Consider the following 24,492-nt stretch of genomic DNA (forward strand, 5'->3'; position numbering starts at 1 on the left):
CCTTGCAATTACAAAGTAATACTGCACTTGTTGATTGCCATGTGATTTGAATGGATCATGTGACTATGTCTAGCCAGTAAGTAATTTGTGAGTGGAAGTAACTGTCATTTTTTAGCTGGACCATTTAATGTCAAAGAAGGACTTTTTAGAGTTCTTTCAATTTACAATAATGATCAGAGCATTGCAGGTAGAGTCTGCTCCATCAACTCAAGTTCAAAAAGAAAATGAACTGGGATGAAGCTTAAACAATTTTGATTCAAAGTAATAGAAATGATATTTCCCCTTTGGTTTTATTTAACCAACACGTACTTTATTTGTCATCTCAGGAAGTTATAACAAGCTAGACTTGATGATGTAACCAAAACACATTTCTTTCTTTGAACTCAGGAGTCAGGGGAACATGCCTTGCCTGCACACAGGCCCAAGTTGTATCCCCACTATTGGATAGCTCTAGAACACTGCTGGGTGTAACCTTGGGTTCCTCCAGAAGCACTGGACCTGAGCAGCATGTCACATCACAGTATGAAAGTGTCTGGCCTGGTTGCCAAAGGATCACATAGTGGCCTAGTACCTCTGAGCATGGAATGGGAAGAAAGAAAAGGAGGAAGGAAGGGAGGAAGAGAGGGAGGAAGGGGGGAGAGAGGGAGATTTCTTTTTCAGTTTATCAAAACTTTATCAGATATGGGGCCAGAGCGATAGCACAGTGGGTAGGGCGTTTGCCTTGCACGCGGCCGACCCGGGTTCGATCCCCAGCATCCCATATGGTCCCCCAAGCACCGCCAGGAGTAATTCCTGAGTGCAAAGCCAGGAGTAACCCCTGATCATCGCTGGGTGTGACCCAAAAAGCAAAAAAAAAAAAAAAACACACGAACTTTAAAAAAAAAAAACTTTATCAGATAGTTGAAAATGAAGGTGATAACAGATTCAGTTACTGATGAAAGTCTGTCTCCTTCTGACCTTGAAGATAACTGCCTTCTCTTACTATGTTTTCACAAGATGGGGAGAGAGTCCTGGTCTTTCTCTTCTTACCAGGACAGTTTATCTTCAGGGTCTACTATATGACATTATCTAAAGCAAAAGACCTCCCGGAGGCCTCACCTCCAAATACCATCACACTGGCACTGGGCTTTAGGGTATACTACATATAAATTGTAGACAAGAAGACCCAAAACATGTATGCCACACTATATGATATACAACTTCATATAATTTACATTATCTAATATTGGCATGACTAATTTATTTGTATCTTCATATTCTTTATTAGTTATGGTGAAAAGAGTAAAGTTACAACAGGGAGGTAAAGTAATTATGTGTTGCACAAATAAACACCAAATTGGTTTCCAGAAGAGTTACTATTAGAAAAGAAAACAAGAATATCTGGTGCTTAAAAGAATAAAATGTTTCAGATATGGAGAGGAGAAGTGGATAGTTAAATTGTTTTTAATGGTCACAAGTTTCTGCCAAACAATCACTCTCACAATTATCTACTGAGAATCTTCCATATTTTGGCATTGTGCTCTGTGCTACAGATTTAGCAGTAAGCAAAAGAGCCACGTTCCCTGTACTCAGAGAGCTCACCTGGGAGCATGAATTCACAATCATACTGTTTCCTGTTATGGATAATGGTGACTTAAATTTCCATTTTACATAGAATTTGTATTTCACTAAAGAGCTACAACCAGAAGGCATTCAACAAATGGATCATTGTCCAGGCTCTAGTAAATGTGCTATTGGTGTAACAAATTGGTTTGCTGACCTTTTATCTAATAACATAGTGCATGACATATTTGTAATTTATGGAAATAAATCCATAGAGAATTTTTACTTTTATGTAATTATAGACCAGTGCAAGATCAAAATAAAAATGAAGAAAAGGTCTTTAGGAAAGTGGAAACATGCAATTCCACTGAAGGACGGAGGATGCTGAAGGAAGAGAAAGAAACTAATGCCCCAGGAACAAAGAGAAGGTGTGTCTAATCCCAACCCCAGTGAAGGCGTTCTGGAAAACAGACTTTCTAGGCTGACATGAGTATGAATTGAAGTTGGCCAAGCAGAGAAAATAGAGTTTTCTGGAATAATGCACGTGAAGGTGTGTAAGTGGGAAAGTCTGACATTTCTTGAGACCTAGAAAAAGTGCCGTGTGAGTCTTTTAACCATATTTCAGAAAATAAAATCTGGCTTTCTGGAGACTGCCTGAGGGGTTGGGTCACCAGGGCAGACAAGAAGGGATATTAACTCACTGCAAGACAAACTTTATCTGGTGGGAGACAGGAAAAAGGAGGAATATGAACTGACACATTTCTTCTCTATTACTCCCTCTAAAATAAATGATGATTATGATAAAGCATGCTAACGCTTATTGAGAACTTAGCATGTATCAGGTATCGTTCGAAGTATTTTAAACATATTAACACATTTAATTCTCAAAATCCTAATTATGCATGGAGAATTTGAGCAGCCTGCCACGTGTGGCACTTTTATTATGTGACAGAGCCAGGCTTTGACCTGAGTTGTGCTGAAAGCGAAGCTGGCACTTTTTAGTTAGGTGGTGGCTGAGCTGACTGCTGGAATGAGTCTAAAGAGCTAGTGGCTGCCTGTCACAAATAGCACTTAGGAAAAGGAGATGGAAATTGGCAAGCACTATTACAATTTATAAGTAGGTGAGAGAGTTGGTTTTGTGACTTGTTCCCCTACATTCTTGAGTATAGGGTTGCAGTTTCAGTGATGCCTTAAAGTACATGCAGTAAAACACAGCTGGTAACTGACTTTAACTCTAATTATTGGCCTCATACCAGTGCTTAAAGATGCATTGCATGGATCAGTGCTTTGAACTTTGCTTTTTAGTTTTTATCAACAGTGTGCCATTACTTTCCTAAAGACCTTTTCTTCACCTTTATTTAGATCTTGCACTGGTCTATAATTACATAAAAGTAAAAATTCTCTATGGATTGATTTCCATAAATTACAAATATGTCATGCGTTATGTTATTAGACAAAAGGTCAGCAAACCAATTTGTTACACCAATAGCACATTTACTAGAGCCTGGACAATGATCCATTTGTTGAATGCCTTCTGGTTGTAGCTCTTTAGTGAAACACAAATTCTATGTAAAATGGAAATTCAAATTACCATTATCCATAACAGGAAACAGTATGATTGTGAATTGACATTTGTGAACTGGTCTTTGCTTAAACACGTTTATTTTTAAAATCAATTTTATGTAATAAAGAATAAGTGTAAGGGGCTTTATAACATCCTAAATATACCAATTCCAAATTAATCTTATTGTCAATATAAAAACTAATTTCACCATATTAAATTATAAGTTCAGTAAAAGGAATATGAATACATTAGTGTTATCTTTAAAATAATGAAATATTGCACATTTATGCAACTTGAAAATTAAGCTGAATTCTCTCAGTGCCTTGAGTGGTCCTTACTAATCAATTATAAAATGAATCCAACAAGATGGGATTTAAATGGCATGAATAAACTAATTAAGTTTCAAAGAGAAACCTATATCCTATCTGGCAGCAACTTGTTTTGAACAATATTTATAAAATGGTTTTTATATTTTTCCATCTTGCAAATGTAAAGTAAAATTTTTATATGTCTTTGAACATTTTCTTTCATTTTGAGGAATGTCTAGACATAATGTCTTATGTCTACAAATAACTTGAAATTTTCCAGTTCTCCTAGAGTTGAGTTGTTGTATTTGTCATTGACTTCCCTTTCCTTTGTTCCAATCATCCAGTGTGATGTCAAGTTCTGCTTCTCTGATTGAAACTCTCAATCATTATCCCTTTTCTATTTGGGCACCACTTATCAACAATAAAGCCTCCTTTTCCCTCTTTCTAACTTTTAACTGCTTTTTTTTTTCTTGTCATTGCTCCAAACTGCCAGTGATAGGAGATAACATTATTGGAATAGCTTTTTTCTCTAAATATTAAATTGCTCAGAATCTGGAATTCCAAACATAGTAGCATATAAAGTTCCAAACAGGATGGTATACATTTTTATCTAACTACTAAGTGAAATTTCTCTGCCACTTATTCACTACATTTATTGGACTACTCATAACCCTCAGATTATGTAGTGCCCTTTGGTGGATTTGCTTATTTCTGATTATTACTAGCTCCCATTTTTTTTTCTAATGAAAATAATTCCTATATTCCACAAGTCAATTTAAATTTTTATTCCATGTTCCCATATAGCAGTTACCATATTACCTATAATTTACTGTCAGTTTATTATGTATGTTTATTATTTTGGGGGGATATTCATATATTCAGTGTCTAATTCTCTACAGTGTTCCCATGGTCCAAGTTTTTAAATGGACGATACACTGAGACTGCAAGTGTAGAGATGTCCAAGCTCACATAGATAACACTGACAGAGCCAGGACCACAGCTAGCTCAGGCTCTCAAGCCAATGACCTTGATAGTCTATGGCTTTCCATAGCCATAACAGAACTGTGTCATATATATGTCACCAATACGAATGTGTGCAATCTCATATTATGGTATGGTTGCACTAAAGGAGATGATAGATATATTTATGAAGACTAAATCTACTTTGATTTGCCCTTGACTTTTTAGAAATACCCCTTTTATGCTTTGTTTGTTTGCTTTTATTTTGACCTTCACCCCTGGCAGAACTCAGGACTTACTCCTGTCTCTGTTCTCAGAGGTCACTCCTGGCAGTACTCAGGGGACAAGACACCATGCCAAGAATTGAAACGAGGTCAGCCACATATAAGGCAAGCCCCTCACCCCTGATATTATCTCTCTTTCCCTGAGAAATATTCTCTTAGCAAGGCAATTAACTAAGATTCTTCTATGTATTTTGAGTGCCCCTTTGCACAAAGGTCCCTTGAGTGCCTGATCCTGCCCCTGAAGGCAGCCTCTGAAACCAGAGACTTTTATCAACTACCGAAGTGTTTGTTTGTTTGTTTGACTGCTTGGTGAATTCTTTTATTTATTTATTTATTTATATTTATTTATTTATATTTATTTATTTATTTATTTATTTGTGGTTGGGCTTAGGCTACACAGTGGGTTTCTGGGAGTAAATTAAAGAGGCTGACATTGGCATTGAAACAGAGCTGCTGTGGAGCTTTAGAGCTTTGAGTGAGATGCTGAAATAACATTTCCTAGCATGTCAACCTCCCCCCCTGTGCTGGCTCGGAGCCAAAGGAGAGCAGTGTGTAAAGTGTCAGGGATCTAGGACAGAGATCCAGGCTGTAACAGGCAAGTTGTGAGACATCTTCCATGGCCCCTTTGTTTCTCCTCCAGTTGAGGATCTTTTGTCTGCTCCTTTTCCCCCCAGTCATTTTCTTCTCTGCACTCTACTTTGCTAATTAAAATTCTAATCACTCTGACAGCTAGAGGTAGGGAAAAAAAATCATTCTTCCATGCTGGAGAAGGTAATTTCAAGGTGTTTTAGCTGCCAAAGAAGCAAACGGAAATTAGACAAAGAAGCTGGTTGTCAAAGGAGAACAAGTGAATTTTGTTCTCCCATTCCGAATAAAATACAAAACTTTAGCAAAGACAACATATTCCCATTTGGCACTATAAAAAATTTAAACCCATGAAAGTTGAACAATATGTTTTTCTTAACTGCAGGTAAAGGTTTTCTGATAAAAATCATCTCTTTACATTTGTTCATGTCAAAAATAATTTACTCTTCTTGGGGCAAAATGAAAAATACCATCAAAGGTTTGTCTTGGTCTCTATGATGTGTTGTTTCTGAAAGTGTTCTTTATAATCTTTGATTTTCAGATATTCATTAAACATTTAGGAACCTAGGAGCCCATCTTTTAAACAAAGAAAACTTTGTGGTTTGATTTCTCTAATAAAGTTGGAATGTTAAATTTTTAATGCCAACTCTTCTAGAAGTGTTAAATACAGTCACAACTAAATTTGACTCTCCTAATTTTTGTGCATCTTGGGGATCTATACCCTCTAAGGGAAGACACTGAGTCTCATTTTAGTTTCTTGCTAATGCTCTCCAGCACACCCACTTGACCAATAAGACTTCCCAGTCAGAATGATATCCAGTAACGGCTGTCAGATCTAGGGACGCATGAGAACTCTTCAATTCATTGAACGTGGGACATGCACTTTCTTAAGCACATCTAATGATAGGGTCAAGGTGGGAGCAAGGAGGAGGCCCACAGACCTGGCTAGCACAGACCCTGCATTTGATTCCCAGTACTGCAGGGTTCGTAAGAATCACAAGGGTGTCGCAAATGGTGCCCAGCAAGACTGGACCCAAATAGTTCCAGGCTGACAAGGGACTCTGTGTGCCCCTGACTCTCGTTGGGCAACGCTTTCTCCCCCCAAAAAAACTTCTGTTAAAGATTTATGCATGGTGTGAAAACATGCAATTGTGATATTATCAATAGGCAAATATATTTTTTAATTCATAGACGTCTTTCTCCTAATAGATTTTGTAAAGAAAAATGTTCTTATGTTATGTTTTAACTCTCTTCAGTACCTTAAATATTTGTATTAGACTATACATTTATGACATTTTCTGACAATAAGCATGGCTTAATTTGAAGAATATCTGGAAATTGCACCAAAAGGAAAACATAAGCTTTAATTTCTTTGGTTTTTTGTGACCTTGATTAAATTGTGTGATATTTATAAACCTCAATTTATTTCATTTTTTCTTTATAGTTTTTGGTGGTGGGATGGAGGTACGCAGCCAGTGGTGTTTGTAGATTATTCCTGGTGCTGTGCTCAGGAGTTACCCTAGTGGTGCTTAGGGGATCCTATTTGGCGCCCTGATCTAACCAAGATGGCTGGGCAGGCAAGGCGAGTGCCTTCCCCACTATGCTATCTCTTAGGCCCTCTTTCTCCCCTCCTTTTTGCTTTTCCTCTTTCTTTTCCCCTCTCCTCCTTCTTCTCCTTGACCCTTTACTAACTGATTGCGGGTAACAGAAAGGGAAAATGACAACCACAGGCTCAATCAAATTAAGCTGACAAGCTTGGGGGAAGGAACTCCAGGCTCTGGGCTGAGATTTTTTTGTCTGTTTTTAGGGCAAATACAAAAGAAATATAGACAGTTAAGGACCCACAAGCCAGTACAGGCTCCTTGGAATGTTGTTATTCACAAATACATTGTGAGACATCAAGCTTGGGGCAAGTCAGAGAAGGGGAAACATGATGCCAGTGACAACTCCAATTGTCAGGCCCCCATAGCCCCAACAGGACCAGAAGGGTGGGTACTCCAGCTCTCCCCTACCCCTCCTCGTCTAAAGGTCCACGAACCCCTTTTCTCTTCTCTGAATTCCAGGGCTAGAAGTTCTTTTCTATTATGATTTTCTTCTTGTCTTCTTTTAGTTTTTGTTTTTCAATAAAACTTGTGTATCCAAAACTTGTGTATGTTAAATTTTCCCCAGTGAATGACCTATTTGGACTCTTTAAAATTTTCCCCAGTGAATGACCTATTTGGACTCTTTAAAAATTCTATTAGTTTAGGAGAAATGGTTATGTTAGAGCTCATGCTTTTGATTTTGATGTAAAAAGTTACTGCACTTTCACCATTACCAAAGTGCCCACACTCTCCACTACTAAGGGTGTTACTTCTAGTCCTCTTCTCCCCACCCCCATCCACATCAATCCCCCCCCCACTATTTGGTAATCCAGGTTTTGTTATCTAAGGCCAAGGGCTTGTCATCTGAACCTCTGCTTTCAACTGAGACAACTATGTTAACCTGTGGAAGATTTCCCAAGTGGGCAAAAGATTTCCAGATCAAGAGAGTCTGAGATGACCATTAAATCTTTTCAAAGCAACCCAGAAGTCTTTGGTTAGCAAGACATACCAGAAGTGCTCAGGGCTTAATCTTGACTCTGTATTCAGGGATCAATCCTGTGGGCTCAGGGGACTATATAGGATGCTGGGGATTGAACTCAAGTCAGCCTCGTGTGAGCCCTACCTGCTGTACATCTCTCTGGCTTTCTCCTTTTTACTCCTGGCTCTGCACTCAGGAATCACTCCTGGCAGTGCTCAGGGGATCATATGGGATGTGGGGAATCGAACCTGGGTCAGCCACGTGTAAGGCAAACACCCTACCTGCTGTGCTATTGCTCCAGCCCCTCTCTGGCTTTCTTGTGTCAATTTTTTACCTCAAGGTTTCCCCCCTGTGAGATAACCAGCCCAGTCTCCATTTTGTTGATGATTTACATGGATATCTATCTTTTTACTTCCAATCTGCAAATGTGCTTAGGTCTAAAGTGCAAGCAGCACATGATGGGATTTTAATACATCCAACCTGTGTCATTTGATTGGTGAATGACTTGTCTTCTGAAAGCCGGAGAGGTAGTATAGCAAGTACTTGCCTTGATGTGGCCAATCCAGGTTTGATCTCTGATATGCACCCCAATCCCACCATGGTGATCCTTGAGCTCAGAGCCAGGAGTAATACCTGAGTACTATCAGGTATGTACCCACCCCAACACAAAACTCGCCAAAATTGTTTTCTGATTTATATATTATAGCTTACTTTCCCCGATTTTCTTCCTCATTGCATTCCTATGTGTTTAACTGAGTTGTATTTGGGCTTTTTTGTTTGTTTATTTGTTTGTGGTGGCAGCGGGCTCCCAGGCAATGCTCAGGAGCCCAGGGATCAGACCTAGCAATGCTTGGGAGGCCATATGGTGCCAGGGATCTAACCTAGTCAGACACTTAATTCTATAGTTTCTGTGACTCTTTTTTTGTTAACCTTTTCATTGCTATAGTGGTGTGGGTGATACATTTTAGTTCCCCAGCTATTTTCTTTTGTGAGTATTCTATAGTTATTTTCTTTGTGGCTAACATGGATATCATATAAAACAACTTAGTTATAAAAATCTATTTAAAACATATCAATTAACATCAATGTCATACAAAACATTTCATTACTATTTCAGTTCCTCTTAATATTACTGATGCCAGAAGTTAATATGTTTATACATTTTAACCTATTAATATAATTTAGTTACTGTTAATGCATACAATTTAAAATTGAGTTATGAACTAAAAGTATAATATATATTGTCTCTATAGTTAGTGTTTCTGAAAAATTTTCTATTGTCATGTATTGCTGTAAAGTCTCTTTACTTAAACCTGAAAGACTCCATAAGTATTTTTAGCAGAGCAAGCCAAGTGATAATGAAATTTCCCAACTTGTATAAATACTTGTACCCTGCGCCAGGCTGTCTTCAGAGGGGAGTGGGTTGAGTTTCCATCTCCACCCCCAAATAACCCTGGCAGCCCCAAACCTCCATAATTCAACCACAGAGCCATGCTCAGGGCTGCTCTCCACAAGCTCGGAGGAGCCTCACCTATGTGATAACATACAGAAAAACCCAGGTATGTAGGACCCTTGACTGAGATCTTCGTGCTCATCACTTGGAATGGGACTAGGCCTCCTTCCCCCAGTCCCCCAGTTTTCCAGTGGCTTGGCAGTTAGACCCACAAAATGCTACCTGCACCATATAATCTCATCAACGGCCAATATCCAGAGACACTATGAAATAAAGCTCCTGGAAGAGAGTGACACAGAACATCCCAGGCACAAGGCTGCTTTTGCAGCTGTATGACCTCTCATACTCTAGCCCACTGATGTAACAAAAGTAGTACACATTTGTTTGGGTTTAACATATGTGTTTGTAATCTTTTATACAAGGGTTAAATGGCTCCAGGATGAAATATAATAATCTTCACACGCTTTTTGTCTTATGGTGGTGGGAAGGTGCATGATGGTGGGATTGGCGACTTTACAAGAATAAAATTAAAAATTAAAAAAAGAATACTACGTCCTGAGTCCTCAGTCTCATAAAAAAAAGAATACTTGTATAAAAATTTATTTTAGTTTTTCTGTATAAGATTCTTAGTATTTTTCTTTGAGCATTTTCAATATATGATTCATCTTCCTACCTTCAAGATTTCTGCTGAGCAATTCTCATTACAAGTATAAAATATTTGTTTTGGGGTTTTGGTGCCACACCCAGCATTGCTCAGATGTTACTTCTGGCTCCCTGCTAAGAAATCACTGGTTTGTGATCATTGAGTGTCATTTGCAGTGCTGGAAGTTAAACTGGGTTGGCTACATGTAAGGCTAACACCTTAATTGCTGTACTATCTCTCTGGCTCAACATTATCATAGATTTGTATGCATGTAAAATCTAAATTATACTGGTAGATAATGCTGAGAATGAGATAATCACATTGAATCAGGAAACTATTTTTCTGTGTGTTTCTGTTATCTTTGAACGTATTACTATATTTTTTAGTGTAAAATAAATAAACATGTTTTAAATTAAATAATCAATTTGGGATAATCTGACCACTTAACCACTTTAGTAATTTATATTTGTCAATAAAATGATCATCATAGCATCATAATATATCTTGTGATTATATAAAAAGGAACTACCATTTTAAAAAACTAAACGCATGAATTTTAGTATAGACACAAAGTGACCTGGTCCTTAGGGCATATCCTGATATTAATGGGAGACATAACAAATAAATTGCGTAGATTTGTCTCTGTTATGAGAAACAAAAGAATGCAAACACCAGGGCCAGGCTGAATTAACAAATCGAAGTATATATAATATTAGAATTCCTAAAATCACAAATCCAAAATTAGACTTAGCCCCCAAATTAGACTAAGCTCTGTGATTATCTATCTGCTTTTGATTTCCCTGTGCACCTTAAATTTTACTGTTTGACTTTGATTCTGTTATCTTTAATCTCTCAGACATGGTCTTTATTAGTGCACAATTATTATGAAAAGATTCTGAGGAAAAATTTTATTTGATGATACACAGTCTTTTGGGAGGACAAGTACAGTTTTGCCTTTACGGCATTCTCAGCTCTGAAACACTCCTTCCTCCATTACTTTTAGCAGTCAGCAGAACAGGCTGACACCAGGGAAATGCCTGCCAAGGAACTTTTAGTAGGAGGCAGTTTTTAATTAACAAGGGCCAGAGAAGGTGATAACCCCAAGGGGTAGTGAAGAGAAATTAACATGGAAAAGCAGTTCCACGCTTCTGTGGGTCCCAAAAGGCCAGCCGTATTAGTGGTGTCTGTTCTGATTGAACTTTTGCTGTGTCTTTTTATTGATTCACTTGTCAGAATCTGACAAAAGGACCACTGCCCATCGGTTGTTCGCTCAGACTGGTGGGTTATGCTGAGAAATGGCTTCCTTGCAGAGCAGACTGCAAGAGAGAGAGAGAGAGAGAGAGAGAGAGAGAGAGAGAGAGAGAGAGAGAGAGAGAGAGAGAGAGAGAGTGAGAGAGAGAGAGAGAGAGAGCTGTCGTTCTGCTTATCATTTTACAGACATGATTAATGTTGTGAAGCTTTATGTAAGATTTAAGTGTATGTACATATATACTTCCCACCCTGACAGGCTTACTTACCCTGTATTTTTGTATTTTTTACTATTCTCTGATTTTTCCCCCAGGCTTTTCTGAAATATTTCATTATTAAAATATTTTAAAATGCAAATTCAGAATGATAATGACATTGACCGTTGCAAATACTCTTTTGGGCCATTTGCCAAATCCTTGGCTTAGGAAGCATTAAAAAACATCTTCTGAACAAATTTTTCAAGTTTCTCTCCCAAAGATAAAAACAAATAGTACATAAAAATAAAAAGAGCTCCTGTAGCAAAGAGAAGGCAGAAGGACTTTTCTCTTTCTTTACTTCTTCTTTTTAAAAATTTTTATTTGTTTTTTATTGCCTGAGAGGGTACATATGAAATTGAACTTGCAAGCATAAGACAGGCCCAGGAGATATTTTGTGTTTTTTTTAAGCCAGTGAGAACAAAAACATTATTAAAAAATATTTTAAGAACATGTAAAATGTTGTAAAATGCTGTATGGGTCTTTTGGTCTCTATGAGAGTCTGTTATCCAGAATTCTATGTATTTTTACAAGTTTTTAAATAAGATTTTTTTCTGAGATAGGCCAGACTTTCCGCATTTCTTTTAAAGCTGTGATGGTATGTTTTTTCCCCTAAACTTATGTAGTATTTTCTTTACTTCTGAATAATTTAAAACACAATATTTATTAAGTTATGGTAAGAAAGTCTCTCAATGAGAGACGTTACTGGTGCCCGCTTGAACAAATCTATGAGCAACAGGATGACAGTGACAGTGATGGTAATAAAATAGTAAAATGTCAGAACTGTAATCTTGATACATTCTCTAGAGCTTCCCTTTCCTCTCTGAACCCCCATTTTTTAACGTTTTGAGTCTGTTTCTAAAGATGTGATTCATCCAGTGATATGTCACTGACTGTTTCTTTTTTTTATTTTATTGAATCACTGTGAGATAATTACAAGCTTTCATGTTTGGGTTACAATCCCACAATGATCAAACACCTATTCTTCCACCAGTGCACGTTTCCCACCACCAGTATCCCCGGTATACCCCCCACTTTCCCATCCTTCCCCTGCCTTCATGGCAGACAATATTCCCCATAATCTGTCTACTTTTGGGCATTATGGCTTGCAACATAGACACTGAGAGGTCATAATGTTTGGTCCATTATTCCTCCAGCCATCATTTTCTTAGTGATCCCTTCTCTATTCCATTTGCCTTCTCTTCTCTGCTCAATGAGAATCTTAGAATCTATATCTGTTTGGTTTAAATCCGTAGCTATTAGCCACATGGATCAAGGGAGTACTTAAAGATGACTTCTCTGAATTGAGATATGAAGTTCATATAAATTACAAACTGGATTTTGTTAATGTATCATGAAAATAGGATGGAAAATATGAAACTTCTGGCAGAAATTTCTTTGATAGTAGAGTCAAAAAGACTTGGGGGTGCATTCTGTTTATTCACTCAGAGAAGGTAGATTTGATCTGGAAAGTTAGCACTACAGGCTTAAGGTTCTTTCTGTGCATGTTAGATACACATCACTACATATCATTCCCCAGCACCACCCAGAATTATGACTGAGCACAAAGCCAGGAGGAGCCCTTGTTAATGCTGGTTATGCTCAAGCTCCTCCCTGCCTCCTTGCAGAAATAGAAAACTCAGAAGGTAGAAATTTAAGGGAATGCTGGGTGATTGTTTTCCTGAGAAGGAAGAATTAGGTCAAATAAGCTTTGAAACTCCTTTCTAGACATTAGTAACAGTTTTATTTACTAAGAAACTGGGGCCAGAGCAATAGTATGACAGGTAGGACAACTGCCTTGCATGCAGCTGACCTGGGTTTTATCCCTGGTATCCCAATAGTCTCCTGGACACCGCCAGGAGTAATTCCTGAGTGCAGAGCCAGGAGTAATCCCTGAGCATTGCCAGAAGTGATGCCCCCCCCAAAAAAAAACCAAAAAAAGAGAAATTGCCATGTGACATGTTCTATGCCAAGGTTTTGAAATGCATTATCTCACATAATTTCACAATTAACATTCAGACATGTGTTACTGTTACTTCTATTTATGGACAAGGACATTTTGTAAGACCTAAATTATGCAATTTAATAAAAATTTTTTTCAGTAATTATTTTTATTATCTACTTAATGCAAAACATGGGCAGCAAACCATAACTAATTAATCTATATTGTGTACTACTACAGTTTCAGATAGATTTGGTATTTGTAAATTAAGTTTTTTCAAACTCTGTTCAATAACGTATGTTATATTTCTGTGAAATACTCATGAATGCCTTTACATTGTATGATAGGAAATGGTTTAAAGACGTCTAAATTTGTAAAACATACCAAAAAAAGTCAAGGAAGAGACAATACATAAAAGAGATTGACAAGTACTGAATTTAGAATGAACTGTGATTTCAAGGGTAAGGTTTAAGTCTGTGTATCTTTAGTACAGTGAGAAAGAGGATGCAATGGTAGCCCTAGACAGCTGTCACAGTATCTACTGAACTGGAAGTATTTTGTGGTGCACAGAACTCTTCCTTTCACCCGTGTCAAGTAAAGAAAAAATCTGATTCAGGAAAAAGGAGGAGTTGGAGACAGAAAATGACAGTGAGGGAGAGGCGATTGAACTGTTATTTTATACTGTATATACCGACTGAAAATTCTTCTGCTACATTAAATAAAGTGAGAAAGGATTGTTATTCATAGCCAAAGAAACTTTTTTGGCTAAAGATGTAAAAGTAAAGGATGTAAAGGAACTCACTTAAAGGGAAAAAAAGCATGAACAAGATAAGATAGCACCTGAAACTCTGCCGAAATATTTGAAATTCTTTAATTGCATCAATAAGATCTCATGTGCATCTGGACAGTAGGAGAAATCTTGAGGAGAGGAAACAGCAACACACATTTTACACATTATGGAGTTTCTTACACAGGCAGATGGTTCCAGTTTCAAAGTTATTGATCTGAAAAATAATTGATAGATTATTTTTGTGTGTGTACATATATCTAAATTCACCAAAATAAGTCTTTTGGATTTTTAAATTTTTTGGTCACATGAGGAAGTGCTCAGGCTTACTCCTGCCTCTGCATTCAGGGGTCAATGCTGGATGGGGCTTCGGGGTTCACATATGATTCCTGGGATCAAACCCAGTTGAGCCATGTGCAAGGCAGTGTCCTATCCACTGTACTATCACTCTTGCCCCTCAAAATATCCTTTCTTAATTAATTGGCCAAAAGAATTTTCTTTAAAATAATTTATTGGTGTTTAGAAGATTCTTTAAAATTTTCTAAAAATTTGTTTTATTGTAGATATAAATCATAAGTGTTGATACAGTTCTAGAGTTGAAATTGATTATATAACAAGGCACCAATATTAAAATCAACAAGTATAAAATATCAATTATTATGTGCAAATTGTTATATCATGTGGTTAAGTCCTTGTCTAAGAATTTGGTATAAGCTGTTTGTTACTAGTTGAGCCTTCTGTGTTATTGTCTTTGTTTGTAGAGTTTAGTTGGCTTCTATGTTACTTTTCCATCAAATTTGGTGTGCTCCTGCTGGAATCTCAATATTGAGGAATTAGGAGGTGCCACTCTGTGCCATATGCAGCCAGTGGGTTTAGAGACTTCAGGATCTATGGTCTGGGCCAATGAGTTGACATGTCAGCTGGTATGGGAGGTGGGTGTGGCTTTCAGGCTTCAGAAGTATGAGGGTGTGCGGGAAGGATGCCTATCCCCTCTGAGAAGACACCAGATTTCTAGCCCAGGCATCGACCGGGATACCTGAAATTCTTCGCAGTTTGGCATCACTGCAGAGAATATTCATGAAGTGGTGGTGTTGACCCCTAGGCGTGGCTGCAGTTGTGGGGTGTGGTTGTGGTTGCCGGGGCTCTGGTAGGGCAGGTACTTGGCCGTTCCACCTCCTGAGGCTGCCCTAGAGTTTTCAGTCCCTGGATCTGCTCTGTCCATGAATTTTAACTAATTGGCTTGCATCTCCAAGGAGATTTAGCTGTGAATCCGTACAGCAGAGTTGGTGAGTGAGTCAACATAGAAAGGGCTGTGGGAAGTCTAAAGGATTTTTTTTTATCAAATTGTTGTTTATAAAGTTGTATTCAGTAGGAATTTGGAAGATAGGTCAAAAGGGTGAACATGTGTCTTGATCTCTGACATCATATAACACACCCCTGTCAGTGATAGCCCCAAGCACCTCCATGCTTAGTTGTTGGTGCTACTGCCACACCAAGCTGAATATTGCCTTGACTGGTCCCCAAATCCCCATGCCCTGAGAACAGTGGGAGAGACCCAGTTTTTTAAAAAGGTTATATTCAATCACCAATTCATACTTTCAGTTGGATCTTTAAAGAATAGTGATATAAATATTACTATTTATTTTAACTTTTATTTCAGTACAAGGCCATTTTGTGAAATTATGTCATCTGATCTTCACTAATAACTGCCAGAAATCATTCTCCCATTTTAAAAAATGATGGAGAAGCGGAGCTCAATTGTATTCAATAATATCACCATCAGCATTTAAAGTCTAGTAAAGGGTAAGTAAGGACTTAAAGCAAAATCCAAATGAATTTTACACTCAATTTCTTCTATTACTGTTCAACAGTGTGCATTATTAGAGTTAACTTTGAAGCGCTGATATGTAGGGCTTGTTTGCAATAATCCTCATTATTTTGAGTCCTCAGATTCATTAAAGGCCTTAATGTTTCACCAAGGCTCTCACACACAGAAGACTTAAGTGTTGGAGATTTCTTCCTCTCGGAAGTATATGAGTAAAAAAAATTGCAAATTTCAATATTCTCCTACATGATTCTTGTTTCTAGAATGTTCACACACATTTATTTTTGATGATGCTTACCCAAAACATGTTACAGTGCAGTGTTACTTTAATATATAACATAAAATAAATATATTCAAATAAAAATAAAGTCCACATCGATGGTTTCTTTTCCTAATATTAGTTAACATTAGCTAATATTAGTTCCTTGGTTTAAATTCAGACTCATTAGGGAAGGTTTTCAGTTTCTGCATATACCTTTTTCCGGTCTCAACTCCCAACTTTTCTGCTTAAAATCACCTATTTCCTAACCTTGATTGATTAGTCATGATGCTACATGACTAATTGGGAATTAAATATATGAATCTTGCTGGTGAAGTACCCGTCTGCTGCATGTGTGTGGTCACAGCCAGAGATGAATTCATACCAGGTCCCTGAAGCCTGAAGGCTTTGTACACTCTGGTTGTTATCTGATGATTTCAGATCCATATGGCCAGACCTTGGTAAACTCTGAGTTTTACCTGTTGCCAGGAAAGGACTGAAGGAATTTTGATTCTTAGCATCTCCAAAGAAAATCTGAAACCTCTTCTTTTTGGAATGTATGAACCTGGCCCTGCTGTTTTTTATTTCTCTGTTGTCATCATTTAGGTTAAGACAATAGATATTGAGAAAATATTTATTATTGCTGAAAACAAATCTGAGATAAGTATTGACAGATGATCTTTTCATTGATTTGGCTTCTCCAGTGATTAAATAATCATGAAACCTCTTCTGTTTAACAGCAGTTCAGGGTACTTTGTATTCTTGTCTCAAAGTGGAGCAGTTTCTAGCCTGTAATGTTGTGATTGATTTTTCCATATCAAATACAATGTTACAGTCTATTGTTTCCATAGCAAACATATAGCATCTGTCTTCAAATTCAGACTGATCCTACACTAGCCAGTAATACTTTATATGACCACATCCTTCCATTACAAGTATGAGTGGATTAATATTGATTTTTTTCTTCTTGTCCACGACTGAAGGTCTATCTTAACAGCAATAATTTACTCAGTTGGCATATACGGATATGCTTACTCCTCCTTACTTTTATGGTAAGGATTATTGCTTTGTCTGAAAGTCAGTTTCTGCTATTTTTAACCCATAAATAGATTGAAAAGGGTAACATACTTGGCAGCTCCACCATTTGTCCACATGTTTCCAATAATATCTTGGAGCTTTTGAAAAACTTAGAGCTTTTGTTCTATCGGAAACTTTAGTACAAGAAGAGCTGGCAAAAGCACAGATCACCGTGACATGAATGCAGTATAATTTAGCAGAGCAGCAAGAATTAGAAAGTAGGTGTGGCACCTATTTTGTAACTTTTAATTCTGTTATTCTTAAAGCCAAATATTTCTGACAGAATATCTGCTTTGACCAATTATAATCCACAAAATTTCCCTACACCAAAGCCTCCAAATACACATTCCCACTTCAGTGCAGCCATCAGGAACATTACTCTACCTAGAATGTCTTTAATCTTCTCTATCGTTTCAATAAACTTACCCATGCCTCAAAAGGTAGCTCACAAATTCCACCTTCTTTGTGGAGCTTATTGGTGTGTTTCTGGTTCCTGATGATTTTTCCTTTTATATTCTTCTGCTAGTAAGGTAAGCACATGGAATTAAATTTTAAGTTTAAATAAATTGCATTTTTAATTCTTGTGTTTACAGCGTTTGACTCTGGATGTCACCCAGGATATAATAAGCTCCTAAATAAAGCACACATAAAAGAATCAGATCCCAGTGGCCTACAAACATTGTTAAATCTGAATTTGTGCTGCATCTCATGATTCTTCAGTCTCTTTCCCGGTACTTACATCAGGCTAGGCTAGTGTTAATTGGTAGCTGAAAATGTCCAACAGGGATGGTGTTCCTTGTTCTGATGCTAGCCAAGTTGAAAGAGGACTGAATGAGGAATCAAAAATGAAAGTCCCAGGCCTGGATCCAGTACTATCAAATTATGTGACCTTGAGCAAGTTAATTACCATATTAGGATTCAAATTCTTTGCTCAAAAATGATGTGGTTGTGCCTGTTCAGACCACAAAGAACTCCTTTTTCTTTCATATTCTCAGTCCAAAATCCACAGGCAAGGGTCTGTACTAAATTGTATACATAGTTCCTCTCTCTTTAAGTTCTGTCCTGGTCCAAATTAAATGAGTTTCTTGCTACAGGAGGAGATTTTCTCTTTCTTGGTTTTTAGAACTAATGTTCTAGAGCATATTTTCTTATAAGTGCTTGAAATCAAATTCCTTGTATGTTAAGTACATCTTTATTTTGCATTCACACTTGTTTGGAAGTTTTATCTTGCCTAGAATTCTAGAATGAAAATGATTTTCTTGTAAAGCAAAGTTTTGATATTTCCAGCCACTGTTATGGCATTGAAAATCTGATTCAAAACTTTTTTTCTATGATTTTTTTGTATTTATTATTTCACAATTTTCTTTTAACTGACTGAAGATATTAATTTGTTTTAATTGAAGTTTGTTGAGTTTCTTGGATTCTGATTAGATATTTATATTTGTGTCTTTCATCAAGGTTTAGGAGGTCTTGGCAAATGTTCGCCCACCAAAAAATATTCTGTGCCCTTTCCTTTTCTAAAATTCCCACATTAGTGTTTTACAATTCCTTGGACTCAGCTTACTTTTATTAATTTTCTCTTTTATTCCCTAGACTCGGTGATTTATATCTATTATTTTTCCTATTTTTTTAAATGTAGGAGTACTGCTATTTATTCAGCCATTGATTAAACTGACTGAATTGGGTATGAACTCCACATTACTTTTTAAAATGATTTTTAAATTGGATATCTATGAATAGAACATTACAAACTGTTCATTATTAGGTTTCAATCATACAATGACCCAGCACTCATCCCTCCACCAGTGTATATTTCCCATCACCAATGTGCCCTGTTTCCCTACCACCACCCCCTAACCCCCCTCACCCCTCATCCCCAGGCTTCTTCTTTGGGAGGCATTTTACTTCTTGCTCTCTCTCTCCTTTGCCTTTTGTGCATTATGGTTTGCAATACAGGTGCTAAGAGGTCATGGTGCTACTTCATGGCATTCAGTATTTTTTTCGGTATGGCAAGGCTGGAGTAGCTTTTCAATTGGGTGACTGCTTTGGGGTGTGGATGTGACTGCTGAGACTTCTGGAAGTACGGAAAGTGGGGGAAGGTAGCCCATCCTGACCCTAAGAGAGCCTGGAGATTTTAGTCACAAAACCTGCATATCATAATTTTCAACAGATTATGTCTTGGTGAGGTCTGTCCTGAGACAGTTGAGTTTGGTTGGGGATAGGGGGGCAATTTTGGATTGTGGAAACAAATGGCTACTGGGGGCTCTGCTTAGGAAAGCCACCAGGCCAACCCCTCGCCCCCTCCAACTCTAATTTACCCTAGTCTGTTTAGCCATGTGTGTGTCTGAGATTAACTGCGGCTTTTGATCTCTTTTGAGATTTATCTATGCATCTCTGAAATAAGGTCAATAAACTTGTATAGCTGAATCAGAGGTGATTTGTGGGCTTGGCTCCCATATACCTAGCTTTAGGCTGATTAATTTCTTGGTAAACTTGGTCCCAAGTTGTTAGGGTTCAGCCAAAGGCACAGCAGTAATTTGGAGGTATCAGGAAGCCTGAAGGGACCATCAGGCTGCTGATGCACTCGTCCTACAGATATAGGATGGCCTTCTGGCAGCACCATACCCACTTACCTGTTTTTTTCATTAGTGAATCACCGTGAGCTACAGTTACAACTTAAAAACTTTCATGCTTGTGTTTCAGTCATACAATGCTCGAGTACCCATCCCTCCACCAGTGCCCATTCTCCACCACCGATGATCCCAGTATCTCTCCCACCCCTCTACTATATTCCCCCCACTCCACCCCACCTCTGTGGCAGGACATTCCTTTTTGTTCTCTCTCTCCTTTGGGGTGTTATGGTTTGCAATAGCAGTATTGAGTGGCCATCGTGTTTGATCTATAGTCTATTTTCAGCGAGTATCTCCTATCCCAAGAAGGTCCTCCAAACACACTTTACCTGGTGTTCCCTTCTCTATTTGAGCTGCCTTTTCCTCCAGTATGTGAGGTGAGCTTCCAAGCTGTGGAGCAAACCTCCTGGTAATAATCTCTACTATTCCTGGGTGCTTGTCTCCCATTCTGTTACTTATATTCCACAGATGAGTGCAATCTTTCTGTCTGTCTCTATCTTTCTGACTCATTTCACTTAGCATGATAATTTTCATGTTGATTCACTCATATACAAAGGTCATGACTTCATCTTTTCTAACAAATGCATAATATTCCATTCTGTAGATGTATCACAGTTTCTTTAACCAGTCATCCATTCTTGGGCACTTGGGTTTTTTCCAGATTCTGGCTATAGTAAACAGTGCTGCAATGAACATTCGAGTGCAGATGTCATTTTGACTATGATTTTTTGCCTCTCTGGGATATATTCCCAGGACTGGTATTGCTGGGTCGAATGGGAGCTCAATTTCTAATTTTTGAGAAGGTTTCATACTGCTTTCCAAAAGGACTGAACAAGTTGGCATTCCTGCCAACAGTGTAGGTGGGTCCCTTTCTCCTAACATCCACGCCAACAGTGATTGCTTTTTTTCTTTTGGATGTGTACCAGTCTCTGTGGTGTGAGGTGGTATCTCACAGTTGTTTTAACCTGCATTTCCCTGATTATTAGTGATTAGAAGCATTTTTTTCATGTGCCATTTTGCCATTTGTATTTCTTCCTTGAGAAAGTTTCTGTTCATTTCATCGCCCCATTTTTTGATGGGGTTAGATATTTTCTGGAAGAGTTGAGCCAGTGGCTCGTATATCCTTGATATCAACCCCTTATCAGGTGGGTACTGGGTGAATATTCTTTCCCATTCTGTAGATTGTCTTTGTGTTTTGGTCACCATATCTTTTGTGGTGCAGAAATTTTTTAGTTTGATATAGTCCCATTTGTTTATTTCTGTTTCCACTTGGTTGGTCAATGGCTTGTCATCTTTAAAGATACCATTAGCTTCAATATCGTAGAGGGTTTTGCCTACCTCGTCTTCAATGTACCGTATAGATTCTAGTCTGATGTTGAGGTTTTTAATCCATTTTGATCTGACTTTTGTGCATGGTGTTAGGTCAAAGTCTAAGCCCATCTTTTTTGCATGTTCCAGTTATGCCAGCACCATTTGTTAAAGAGGCTTTCCTTTCTTCACTTCACATTTCTTGCTCCCTTATCAAAGATTAGATAATTGTACATTTGGGGTTGTGTGTAGGGATATTCCACCCTGTTCCATTGGTCTGCAGTTCTGCCTTTGTTCCAGTACCATGCTGTTTTAATTGTTACTGCTTTGTAGTAGAGTTTGAGGTTGGGGAGGATGATGCTTCCCATTGTCTTTTTTCTCAAGAATTGATTTAGGTATTCATGGGCGTTTGTTGTTCCTATGAATTTCAGGTGTGCGTGATCCATGTCTTTGAAGAGTTTCATGGGTATTCTTATAGGGATCACATTGAATCTGTATAGTGCTTTGCCATTTTAACAATGCTAATTCTTCCTATCCATGAGTACTTGAAAGTAAAGTCTGTACTTTCAATGCACGTACTCTGGCATCAAAAGCATCCATCGAGGACCTGATGATACAAGAGCAGAAGATCAAGTATGACATCATTGGTCTGACCAAAATGAGAAGGCATCGATCACATCACGCCATTTTTGACACTGGAGAATATTCATAGGAACATGCGACAACAGAGGCATTGGTGGCATTGGTGTCCTTGTCAACATGAACTTGGCCATGAGCAATGATTCATTCAAATGCCGAACAACCTGAATCAGACGATTACCCTTGAATAGATGTGGCTTACTGCCGGCAGTTTCTATCTTTGTCGTCTATGCACCAACATCCAACTATGATGAAAGAAATTGAAAAATTCTACATGAAGCTGGAGAACTTCTATAAAGAAGACCACACCTTCTACAAGATCACTGTTGGCGATTTGAATACCAAGATAGGACTGAGAATGTCACCTGAAGAACTCAACATTGGGACCCACGGCCTAGAATGGAACAAACATGGCCTCGAATGGAACGACCATCTGATTGGGAAAGTCACAAACAGATGACTGTCTTCAGAAACTCTCAAGCTCATCTGCTAAAGTGGTTTGGCACAAGCCTCAGGCAATCACAAGCTAATGTCCAGACCCACAAAGCTGTGCAGAGAAGTGATAAAGGAAGACCACAAAGAGAAGAGCAGCAGTGTTGGCCGATGTGGCAGAAGCAAGGAAATGTATTCGCAATGCTCTCCTGTTCTTCGCCAACTACAAGACCAAGATGACTGCCCTCCAACATCCTGATGGATCTATCACATCTTTCCGATAGGCAATAGACAGAATTGTACTCGGAATTCGCGAATTCCACTCAGATCTCTTCAACAGCCACGTACACCTGCCCATATACCAAATTCCGCAGGATGGATATGTTGTTTTCAACGTCCTCCCTTCCAAAATCTGACACACCATTTCGTCGGTAAAGTTGTGTACAGCACCCGGTCCAGACAAGGTCAGACCCGAACACCTGAAGAATCTGCCTCCAGTATTGGTCAATACACTGGCTCAGCTATGGATAGCATGCATGCTACCTGTACATATGCAAGGTTCTGTCCCAGTGGAAAAAGAGCAGGACCGTTCTGTTTTACAAGAAGGGAGAGAGCCATGACATCGGCAACTATTACCCAATCTACCTGTTGTCCATCATATACAAGTCCATCATCTACTCGAGCCACCCTGAATAGAATAGGCAGAACACTAGACGAAGGACAACCATGTGAGCAAGCCGGGTTCTAAAAAGGATTCAGCATGATCGACCACATCCACACGGTGACCAAACTCATTGAGGTTTTGCGAGAGTTCAAGATGCCTCTCTGTCTAACGTTCATCAATTTAAAGAAGGCCTTTGATTCTGTTGACACTGAAGTGGTTATCGAAGCCCTAGCCAAACAGGGCGTTCAAACTCAGAACATCAAGATCCTACACAAGCTGTATTACGGATTCATCACCAGGATCTCAGCATTCTACAAGGAAGTGATCATTGACGTAAAGAGAGGGGTTCCACAGGGTGATACCATTTAACTGAAACTCTTCAGTGCTACTCTCGAGAATGTCATGTGATGACTGGAATGGGAAGGAATGGGAGTGAAGATAGACGGTCGGTAACTATACCACCTCCTCTTTGCTGATGACATTGTTCAAATAACATCAAATATTAGCCAAGTGACACAAATGCTGGCCAACTTCAACCACAAGTGTGGAAAGGTCGGACTGCAGCTCACCAAAACAATGTTAATGAAAAAAACGTCCCTGACATTCCATTTGCTCTCAACTGAACGAACATCTCCAAATGCAGCAGCTATGTGTACCTGGGTTGAGAAATCAACATGAGGAACTACTTGGCGCCAGAACTGTAAGAGATTGGCATGGAACACCTTCAAGAACATCAAAGAAGTGGTTAAGAGGATGAAGAACCTCTGGCTCCGGGCACATTTTTTCGACTCCACTGTTCTTCCTGCACTAACATGTGCATCAGAGACCTGGGCCCTACGAAAACAGGATGAGAACACTATTTGGGTAGCCCAAAGAGGAATAAAAAGAGCTATGCTTGGAGTATCAAGTTTCACTCAAGTGAGAGAAGGAATCCGGAGTTCTGACCTCCTTTGACGGTCAAGAATCAGGGATGCTGTCTCGTTTGCCAAGGCGTCAAAAATCAGATGAGTCGGACACGTAATGCGATTTGGAGACAACCGCTGTACTAGAACTGTTGCCAACTGGATTTCACAGCACATCAAAAGACCTTGTGGCCGCCCACCTATGAGATGGTCAGATTTCTTCGTCAAAACCCTAAACAAATGGGTTGAGGCTCTTCCTGTTCCTGGAGCAAGCAGATACCATTGGGCTACACTAGCATGTGACAGGGATGAATGGAGACTTTACTGGTGCCCAGTCAAGCAAATCAAAGATCAATGGAATGACAAGTGACAAGTGATACAAGTAATCCATGAGCATGGGATATGTTTCCATTTCCTTGTGTCCTCTTTTATTTTGTAGAGTGTAGGATAACATAGCCTCAGTAGTTTAGGTTTATTGGGTTACTCCCGTTACAGTGCTCCTATTCCTCTTTGTTTATTTGTAGGTTCTTTCTTGGAGTTCTGTTGACTTGTAAATAATGTTTTTCTCTTCTCCTTGAGTCCTTTGCATAGTTTATTCAGAGCAAGTCCTTTTTGTATGGACAC

This window comes from Sorex araneus, chromosome 6, assembly GCF_027595985.1.
Source record: "Sorex araneus isolate mSorAra2 chromosome 6, mSorAra2.pri, whole genome shotgun sequence".
NCBI classification, from domain to species: domain Eukaryota; kingdom Metazoa; phylum Chordata; class Mammalia; order Eulipotyphla; family Soricidae; genus Sorex; species Sorex araneus.